Below are 11,206 nucleotides of genomic sequence, written 5' to 3' on the forward strand. Positions count from 1 at the left end.
AGCTAAAGTTATTTAAACTAGCTGACTAGTTGCTAAGGAGCTACTCTATTGCAGATATCACACCTCTCCTGGAAGTTCTGGGAGTCTCCAGCAAATTGAAACTACCTCCCTGAAATGAGTTTTTGCAGGGTGGGATGTCTGCCAAAGCCTCATGTCTCAGTTCATTATATTAGTGGGCACGGAGCACAATCTTCATAGCCTCAGTGCCATGGGGAGAGCAGTGACTGTCGCAGAGAATGAGCAAAATCAGCTCTCGCCCTGGATCCCAACACCCTGTCTTTTCAGTCTATCTGGACTGGCATTTAAATTGACCAAACAATGGAACAGTGAAAAGCTCTGGCACCTTAAAGAGAGGAATGAATATCATGGAGAGTGAGTGAAATCGGTTCTCACCTCAGATCTGGGACAGCATTTAAATTGTCTAAACAGCGGATGATTTAGAACCCGGTTGCAGCAAAAGGCACCAGGCCTAGGCCACGCCGCCCAGTGACTCGCTCTGGGCCCAGACTTTGCCACTCAGTCCAAAGCTGCTCTCAAGCTCTTCGAATCAGCACAGTTCCCAGACCAATCAAACCTCGCACTTGGGCCAATTATACGGGCATCAAATATCCTCTGTCCCAACTTCTCCTCTTTGCGCCCAGAGCAATCCAACCTCGCACCTGGGCCAATTGTATGGGCATCGGAACTCCATCTGCAACGATTCTGCAACACACCATCTCAGCTCATCCCCAAACTCACCTTGCCATCACTTGCCCCTTCACTGCTTGTGGCGATAATTTAACTCAATTTACCTCAGAAAAGGTATTTTAGTGATGCTTTTATTTGGATTTCTTAACTTCTTAACTACTAGTGAGCTGTCACGCGCATTTGGTAGTGCCACGTTATCTGGAATATCTTTAGAGTGCAGGGCGCCATGGTGGAGCGACGCTGTTACATCTTGGGGCGTTCCGGAGTTCTGAGTTCAATTCCAGTGCCATTCTGTGGAAAACCCGTGAAATACATGGGTTTTCCCCAGATGCTCTGGTTTCCCCCCACAGTCCAAAGACGAACTGGGTAGGTTAATTGGTCATTGTAAATTGTCCCAAGATATGGTACTGTGCTGTACTGTCATATGTTTCATGATTATTTTTAAAAATGTAAATAAATAAAAATCGAAAACCAATAAATTCACATAAAACACAAATTATTAAAGTCATTAAATGCCACACAAATAACTAAGGAGAGGAACTTATTCTTCCCTTTCTTTCCCGCCACCTGAGAATGTCCAATGAAATCACGGCTCTGTGCAAAACTGCCGAATCCTACCAGCCAGCTCGTACGTAATGAGGTACTTTGTACCATAAAGTTCAGAAAAGGAATCCCAGAGTTTAGCACTTAGTGACCTGTATAAATATGAATAATACGCATACAGTACAAGGTCTGTCATCGTACAGACTGTACCAGACTACTACAATGGTTAACTCAAACAACTTGGACTATTTAGTATTCTGTGAGTCCAAGTGAATCTTACCTTTATCGGTACAGCTATCAGGCTGACAGTCAAAAGTACATATTCTCTAAGAGACACTATTCCAGTGTAAAGTATGCCCACTTGAAGTTGTTCTCCTTTTTAGACAGGAGTTTTGCAACCCCTCTCTCTCTCTGCTGCCCCTCTGTGGTTTCTACTGCTCTTCTCCTCTGCGACCGCATTCTTACTAAAGCACCTTATTGCCTCCCAGTCCCTCCCTCTCGCCCCTTTGCACTGCTACCTCCACTCTGCACTCTCAGATTTGACCCAGGATCTTGACCTGAAATGCTGATCATCTCTCTGCCTCTGTAGATACTAGCTGACCCGCTGAGTTCCTCCAGCAATGTGCTTTGTGCTCCAGATCACAGCATCTGCAGCCCTTTGTGTCTCTGTGCTATGAACATCTTGGGGGATATAACTGCAATGTTTAATGTTGGTTCAAACAAAACCATGGCTTACAGGTGCAGCAACAGCATCCCATTTGATCAAAAGAAAATAGACAAACTTTTCAGAGGCCATAAGACACAGGAGCAGAATTAGGCCTTTTGACCCATTGAGTCTGCTCTGCTGTTCCATCACGACTGAATTATTATCCCTCTCAACCCCATTCTTGTCACAGTGCGTGCTGACAGACGACTGAACCCAGGTGCACGGGAACGACAAACTCCCATGTTGAGACGGAACAGAGTTTATTCATCAGAACTCCAAATGAACTTCCGGCGGCTTGTCTGAGTGACACTGCGAGACGAATCTCACACACACACACACACACACACACACAGTGATCAGTGCTAAATGGGGTCCGCTTTAAATAATCACAGAATCTAGGAAACCCGTGCCAGCCACAATTAACTTTGACAAGAGTAAACAGAACGCACAAGGACTTTACGACTCGAGATAGGACGACAATTAACAAATACAGGTGCACAGGCCGGCAGGGCTCATAACTGTTCTTCTCCTTCTCCTCTTCTCCTTTGACGCCCTTACTAATCAACAACCTATCAACCTCTGCTCTAAATATACCCAGTGACTTAGTCTCCACAGCCCTCTCTGCCGATGAATTCCACAGATTCGCTACCCTCCGGCTAAAGAACCTATTCCTCATCTCTGCTCTGATTGGACGTCGTTCTATTGTGAGGCTCTGCCCTCTGGTCCTAGACTCACCCATCATCGGAAACATCCCCTTGACATCCAGTCCATCTACTGTAGGCTTTTCAATTGTTTGCAAAACCCCAGTAAGAAACACTGAACTGTTATCCTTATTAGCAAGACAACACAGGAAGCAACAGTTTTGCTCATTCCCTATAAGAGTTCTTGCAATATAATATAAAATATTGTCCACGTTAAACAAGTCACACTACCTAGGCTTTTCCTGATGTTCATTGTCATAGTCATAGTCGTAGTCATACTTTATTGATCCCGGGGCAAACTGGTTTTCGTTACAGTTGCACCATAAATAATAAATAGTAATAAAACAATAAATAGTTAAATAGTAATATGTAAATTATGCCGGGAAATAAGTCCAGGACCAGCCTATTGCCTCAGGGTGTCTGACCCTCCAAGGGAGGAGTTGTAAAGTTTGATGGCCACAGGCAGGAATGACTTCCTATGACGCTCTGTGTTGCATCTCGGTGGAATGAGTCTCTGGCTGAATGTACTCCTGTGCCCACCCAGTACATTATGTAGTGGATGGGAGACATTGTCCAAGATAGCATGCAATTTGGACAGCATCCTCTTTTCAGACACCACCGTCAGAGAGTCCAGTTCCATCCCCACAACATCACTGGCCTTACGAATGAGTTTGTTGATTCTGTTGGTCCTTTTAATATAGCCAATTAAAAGTGTCAAAGGTGGATTTAACAAATGTATTATTGACAATAAGTGAAAAACATCAAAGCTTAAGCCTCCGGGTCCAACATATAATTCTCCGTAATTTCCGCCACCTCCAACGGGATCCCACCACTAAGCACATCTTTCCCTCCTCCACTCTCTCTGTCTTCTGCAGGGATCGCTCCCTACGTGACTCCCTTGTCTATTTGTACCCCCCCCCCCCATCCCTTCCCACCGATCTCCCTCCCGGCACTTATCCTTGTAAGCAGAACAAGTGCTACACATGCCCTTACACTTCCTCCCTCACTACCATTCAGGGCTCCAGACAGTCCTTCCAGATGAGGCAACACTTCACCTGTGAGTCAGCTGGGGTGATATACTGCGTCCGGTGCTCCCGATGCGGCCTTCTATATATTGGCGAGACCCGATGCAGACTGGGAGATCGTTTCGCTGAACACCTACACTCTGTCCGCCACAGAAGGCAGGATCTCCCAGTGGCCACACTTTTTAATTCCACGTCCCATTCCCATTCTGATATGTCTATCCATGGCCTCCTCTACTGTCAAGATGAAGCCACTCTCAGGTTGGAAGAACAACACCTTATATTCCATCTGGGTAGCCTCCAACCTGATGGCATGAACACTGACTTCTCTAACTTCCGTTAATGCCCCACCTCCCCTTCATACCCCATACCTTATTTATTTATTTACCCCCTTTTTCTCCCTCTGTCCCTCTCACTATACTCCTTGCCCATCTTCTGGGCTTCCCCCCCCCCTTTCTTTCTCCCTAGGCCTCCCGTCTCATGATCCTCTCATATCCCTTTTGCCTATCACCTGTCCAGCTCTTAGCTCTATCCCTCCCCCTCCTGTCTTCTCCTGTCATTTTGGATCTCCCCCTCCCCCTCCCACTTTCAAATCTCTTACTAGCTCTTCCTTCAGTTAGTCCTGACGAAAGGTCTCAGCCTGAAACGTTGACTGTACCTCTTCCTAGAGATGCTGCCTGGCCTGCTGCGTTCACCAGCATTTTTGTGTGTGTTGTCAAAGCTTAAACAATTAGGTTTTACCTATTAATTGATCAGTGTCTATTTTTAATTTGTCTACCTAACTTGTGTCATACTCTAAAGTCACAGGAAGAGTCTGCAGACACACAGTACTGGATGAAATAAACATCAGAGAAGACGACCTTGTCTTTAATGTCTGACTTCCACAGACCACAGCCTCTATCTGGCCTCACTATGTCACTTCAAGAATGCAATCTACGGACAGAGGAATTAAAGAGAAAAATATTAACTCTTATTGAGGAAAAGAATGAATGAAGATTGCTTGGAAGCTCCAGAATGATCAAATGTCCTCCATGAGATCATGCTAAATGGTTGCCAAGTCCCAATACCAACATTCATTCCATATGAAGCAATATCTGTCACAATTTGGAGTTATCCAAATTTCATTTTAATTTTAATGCCTACCATGTACCTATGTTCACTGCAATGTTCAGAACCGATGTAGATTGCGAGATCGCTTTGCTGAGCACCTCAGCTCCGTCTGCAAAAGCGGAATTTCCCGATAGCCAACCATTGAATTTCGTATACCCATTCCAGTTCCAACATGTCAGTCCATGGCCTCCTCTTCTACCACGATGAGACCACTCGCAGGTGGGGGGAGCAGCACCCCATATCGTGTCTAGGTAGCCTCCAGCCTGATGGCATGAACATCAGTTAGAGGCTTCCTAGGCCCCAACCTGGTTATATTTTCCCCTCTCCATTCCCTCTCCTTTACTTCCCCACTCCGGCCCCTTACCTCTTCTTTTCATCTGCCTATCACCTCCCACTGGTGCCCCTCCTCCTTCCTTTTCTCCCATGACCCACTCTCCTCTCCTATCAGATTCCTTTTTCTTCAGCCCTTTGCCTCTTCCCCCTATCACCTCCCAGCTTCTTACTTCATCCCCCTCCCCCACCCACCTGGTTTCACCTATCAGAAACTAGCTTCTGCTGCCAACCCACCCCTCATTTTCTTATTCTGAAATCTTCCCCTTTCTTTTCTGGTCGTGATGAAGGGTCTCAGCCTGAAACGTCGACTGTTGATCTGTTTCCATAGATGCTGCCTGACCTGCTGAGTTCCTCCAGCATTTTGTGTGGTCGTAGTGACATCATTAAACAGTTTCATCATGGAAACTATGTCCAATAAAATAGAACACTGGCCTTAATCCTATGCCCACACAACGCAATCCAGTAAAACACCCCAATGCTGTGGGGCATCCAGTCTTTCTACCAGCATTTTCCACCTACACGCTGGTCACATCAGTGTATGAGAGTCATAGAACAATACAGAACAGAATCATTTGAACAACCATTGTGCCCACCCATCTTGTCTCAACTTAAGGCCTTCAGCCAGTAGCACTCTAGCCTTGCATACTTTTTTTTTCAAGGTCAAAGTCAAAGTAAATTTATTATCAAGGAAATATATGTTACCTTGAGATTCATTTTCTTGCAGGAATTCACAAGAAAATAAAGAAATATGATAGAATTTATGAAAAAGAATACATAAAAAGACTGACAAATAACAACAACCAATCAAAGGACGAATGCGTAAAAGAAGAGAAATTATGCAAATAAAGAATTAAATAATACTGTGAACATTGAGTTCTGGAGTTGTTTGAAAGTGAGTCTGCAGGTTGTGGAATCAGTTCAGTGTCGAGGTGATTGAAGTTATCCACTCCTGATGATTGTGGAGTAATAACTCTTCCTAAACCAAGAGTTGTGGGACCTAAGGCCTCTGCACTTGCTGCTCATTGCTCATAGAGAGAAGAGGGCATGGCCTGGATTGTAGTATTTTCAGTGTGCACATTGATTTTTCTATCATTTTTACCTCTTAAAAACATTTTTCTAACTTGTTGTAGAAACATAGGAACACAGAAAATAGGTGCAGGAGTAGGCCATTTGGCCCTTCGAGCCTGCACCGCCATTCAGTATGATCATGGCTGATCACCCAACTCAGAACCCTGTACCAGCCTTCCCTCCATACCCCCTGATCCCTTTAGCCACAAGGGCCATTTCTAACTCCCTCTTAAATACAGCCAATGAATTGGCCTCAACTGTTTCCTGTGGCAGAGAATTCCACAGATTCACCACTCTCTGTGTGAAGAAGTTTTTCCTCATCTTGGTCCTAAAAGGCTTCCCCTTTATCCTCAAACTGTGACCCCTTGTTCTGGACCTCTCCAACATCGGGAACAATCTTCCTGCATCTAGCCTGTCCAATCCCTTTAGGATTTCACATCAAAGTTGCTGGTGAACGCAGCAGGTCAGGCAGCATCTCTAGGAAGAGGTGCAGTCGATGTTTCAGACTGAGACCCTTCGTCAGGACTAACTGAAGGAAGAGTGAGTAAGAGATCTCTTACTAACTCTTCCTTCAGTTAGTCCTGACGAAGGGTCTCGGCCTGAAACGTCGACTGCACCTCTTCCTAGAGATGCTGCCTGGCCTGCTGCGTTCACCAGCAACTTTGATGTATGTTGCTTGAATTTCCAGCATCTGCAGAATTCCTGTTGTTTGCCCTTTAGGATTTTATACGTTTCAATAAGATCCCCCTTCAATCTTCTAAATTCCAGAGAGTATAACCCTAGTCGATCTAGTCTTTCATCATATGAAAGCCCTGCCATCCCGGGAATCAATCTGGTGAACCTTCTTTGTACTCCCTCTATGGCAAGAATGTCTTTCCTCAGATTAGGGGACCAAAACTGTGTACAGTACTCCAGGTGTGGTCTCACCAAGGCCTTGTACAACTGCAGTAGTACCTCGCTGCTCCTGTACTCGAATCCTCTTGCTATGAATGCCAGCATACCATTCGCCTTTTTCACCGCCTGCTGTACCTGCATGCCCACTTTCAATGACTGGTGTATAATGACACCCAGGTCTCATTGCACCTCCCCTTTTCCTAATCGGCCACCATTCAGATAATCTGTTTTCCTGTTTTTGCCACCAAAGTGGATAACCTCACATTTATCCACATTAAATTGCATCTGCCATGAATAATTTGAACAATCAAATTGTTCAACCAAATTTGAACAATGTGGACTTGTGAGTGCATGAATGGTATGACTCTATGGTCATGAGCTGACAAAGAATGAGGAAAAATCTTCCACAAGATATAGGAGCTGAATTAGTCCATTTAGCCCATTGGGTCTTCATTCCATCATGGCTTATTTATTATCCCGCTCAATTCTCTTCTCTTGCCTCTCCCTGTAACCATTGACACCCTGACTAATAAAGAACACATCAACTTTCTCTTTAAATATACCCAATAACTTGGCTTCCACAGCGGCCTCTGGCAATGAATTCCACAGATTCACCACTCTCTGGCTAAAGAAATTCCTCCTCAACTCTATTCTAAAGGGGCGTCCTTCTATTTTGAGGCTGTCTCCTCTGGTGTTAGACTCAACCACTATTTGAATCATCCTCTCCATGTCCACTCTATCTAGCCCTTTCAAAGTAATCTACGTTCGCCTTGTAGAAAGTACCTTGCTTATGCAGCTGCCCCTACAATCCAATTGCTTATCTTGGTAGGAAGAAAAGCCACAGGTTTGGCAGAATAATAAATTTGCTAGGTGAATTAACAAACAAATACAACGCATGGCACAGTAATGGCTCAAATAGACCAACAGGGAAAATTTTACCAGGAGTGTGTGTGTGTGTGTGTGTGTGTGTGTGTGTGTTGCTCTGGATTTCCAGCATCTGCAGAATCTCTTGTGTTTCTGATTGAAAGTAGGCTGTCTTGACTGCGAGGAAATGTATTGATTGTATAAGATGTGGCAAATGAGGGGGTGGATGAAGGTTGGGCAGTAGATGATGTCTATGTTCAGGTTCAGATTCAGGTTTAATTATCACCTATATCGAAACATACAGTGAAATGTGGTTTTTTTATTAACAACCAACATCCAGTGATGTGCTGGAGGCAACTTTCAAATACTGCTACACATCCTAGCACCAACATAGTATGTTCACCATGCTCAAAAGAACAACACAGAACACAGCAGACAGAACATACCAAGCAGCAGAGCAACAACAGCAATATAAACTCTGTTCTTCCTTCCCATCCACCCAGCCATGCGCATACACAGTCCTCTAATCCCAGGACAGGCCACCTTCCGACTGTGATCTCCAGTAGGCTCATGGATTCACAGATATTGGGCCTTCAACTTCCTCAGTGGACTTCTAAAAATTCGCAGACTTGGGACTCCGGCCTTGATTTCTGGACTTCTGATTGATCTTTGGGTTTTGATATTTGATATCAAACCAACTTCAAACTCTGGACTCACCAGTAACGGGACCCATAATGGCCTCTCTGGTCTGCCGGCTTGACATCCGAACATGTTCACGACACTGGCCCTTGAACACGGAGCAGAGGCTTACACTCAGCCTGACCTCTGATTTCCCCTTGTCCCGAACCTGACCACTAACACTCTCTTTGTCCCCAAAACCATCTGAAATAGGGGAGTGACTACTGTACAGGAATGAAATAGGCTGCAGAAAGTTGTGAACTCAGTCAGCTCCATCACGGGCCTCCCCAGCATCCAGGACATCTCCAAGGTGGCATCCATCACTGAGAACAACAATCAATAAGATTGATGGGTTGGAGCACAGAGAGGAAGTGGAGCGGCTGGTGGACTGATGTGAGAAGAACAACCTAAGGCTGATCGCGTAGAAAACAATTGTGGACTTCGAGAAGGTGCTGATGAACCAGCTCCCTCTGCAACTACATGGCTCCTCTGTAGAGAGAGTTAAGTGCACCGAGTTCCTGGGAGCCCACATCATGGACGACCTCACCTGGTCCCTTAATATCATCTCCCTAAACAAGAAGGCACAGCAGCGCCTCCACTTCTTAAGGAAATCGAGGAAAGTGAGGTCCCCCACCCCCATTTTTAATGCCCTTTACAAGATATTCCATCGACAGCATCCTGGCGAGCTGCATCTCCATCTGGTATGGGAGCAGCCGAGCATCGGAGTGGATGTCCCTACAAGTGAGAATGGCTGAGAGGATCAAAGAGGTCTCCCTACCATCCATCGGGGACGTTTACCAGGAGTGCTGAGTACGTAGGACCCTTAATCTTATTAAGGATCGCACCCATCCAACCAGCATCGTCTTTGATTTTCCACCATCAGGCAGGAGACTCTGATGAATAAACACAAGAATGGTCAGGATGGGAAACAGTTTCTTCCCTCAAGCCATTAGGCCTCTGAACTCCCTGGTGTCACTGGTTAATCTGTTCTGTACCTTACAATATTTGACTTATGCACTTTAGTTTGTTTATTTATGTGTAGATTTTATCCTTACCTTCATAAGTTATTGTTTATTATATGAGTGTTATGTGTACTACTGTGCTTTACACCCTGGCTCGGAGACATTGTTTCGTTTGACGGTATACATGGCTGAGGCCGATACTGCTTGGCACCAACATGGTACTCCATGGTACACCAACTTGGCACTCGCATGAGTTACCACTCAACATTGAACTCAATGTAGGGCTGCCTTAGAGACTCCTGCTCCATTTTTTTTTCTCGGGGTTTACTCCTGAAGCCTTCCCCATGAGTGGGTATAGCCACCAGGCTGTGGAGGTTTGAGATTAGAGTTTTTCTTCTCCTAGATGAGCTACCAACCATGGCTGACAAGCCCCTTCTGCCCGAAGTGACTGGTGTTAAGATGGTGAGAGTGCAGAATTTGTATGTTCCTGTCAGGATTAAAGGCTAAGTGAATAGGAATAAGGAACCTTGGTTCTCAAGGGATATTGCAACTCTGATAAAGAAGAAGAGGGAGTTGTATGACATGTATAGGAAGCAGAGAGTAAATAAGGTGCTTGAGGAGTATAAGAAGTGCAAGAAAATACTTAAGAAAGAAATCAGGAGGGCTAAAAGAAGACATGAGGTTGCCCTGGCAGTCAAAGTGAAGGATAATCCAAAGAGCTTTTACAGATATATTAAGAGCAAAAGGACTGTAAGGGATAAAATTGGTCTTCTTGAAGATCAGAGTGGTCGGCTATGTGCGGAACCAAAGGAAATGGGGGAGATCTTAAATAGGTTCTTTGTGTCTGTATTTACTAAGGAAACTGGCATGAAGTCTATGGAATTAAGGGAAACAAGTAGTGAGATCCTGGAATCTGTATAGATCGAAAAGGAGGAGGTCCTTGCTGCCTTGAGGAAAATTAAAGTGGATAAATCCCCGGGATCTCACAGGGTGTTCCCTCAGACCTTGAAGGAGACTAGTGTTGAAATTGCAGGGGCCCTGGCAGAAATATTTAAAATGTCGCTGTCTACAGGTGAGGTGCCGGAGGATTGGAGAGTGGCTCATGTTGTTCCGTTGTTTAAAAAAGGATCGAAAAGTAATCCGGGAAATTATATGCCAGTAAGTTTAACGTCGGTAGTAGGTAAGTTATTGGAGGGAGTACTAAGAGACAGAATCTACAAGCATTTGGATAGACAGGGACTTATTAGGGAGAGTCAACATGGCTTTGTGCTTGGTAAGTCATGTTTGACCAATCTATTGGAGTTTTTCGAGGAGGTTACCAGGAAAGTGGATGAAAGGAAGGCAGTGGATATTGTCTATATGGACTTCAGTAAGGCCTTTGACAAGGTCCCGCATGGGAGGTTAGTTAGGAAAATTCAGTCGCTAGGTATACATGGAGAGGTGGTAAATTGGATTAGACATTGGCTCAATGGAAGAAGCCAAAGAGTGGTAGTAGAGAATTGCTTCTCCGAGTGGAGGCCTGTGACTAGTGGTGTGCCACAGGGATCAGTGCTGGGTCCATTGTTATTTGTCATCTATATCAATGATCTGGATGATAATGCTGTAAATTGGATCAGCAAATTGCTGATGATACAAAGA

General features: G+C 44.9%; 1 long non-coding RNA gene across 1 annotated transcript in view; it reads right to left on the reverse strand.

The window, feature by feature from the left end:
* Window positions 1–1,598, reverse strand: part of LOC140193478 (uncharacterized) — a 41,779-nt gene extending 40,181 nt beyond the window's left edge. Inside the window, exon 1 of the long non-coding RNA XR_011884959.1 lies at window positions 1,511–1,598. This is a non-coding gene — a long non-coding RNA (uncharacterized lncRNA). The remainder of the gene's footprint in view (window positions 1–1,510) is intronic.
* Window positions 1,599–11,206: the final 9,608 nt, after the last annotated feature.

The sequence above is a fragment of the Mobula birostris genome, chromosome 1, assembly GCF_030028105.1.
Source record: "Mobula birostris isolate sMobBir1 chromosome 1, sMobBir1.hap1, whole genome shotgun sequence".
Classification (NCBI taxonomy): Eukaryota; Metazoa; Chordata; class Chondrichthyes; order Myliobatiformes; family Myliobatidae; genus Mobula; species Mobula birostris.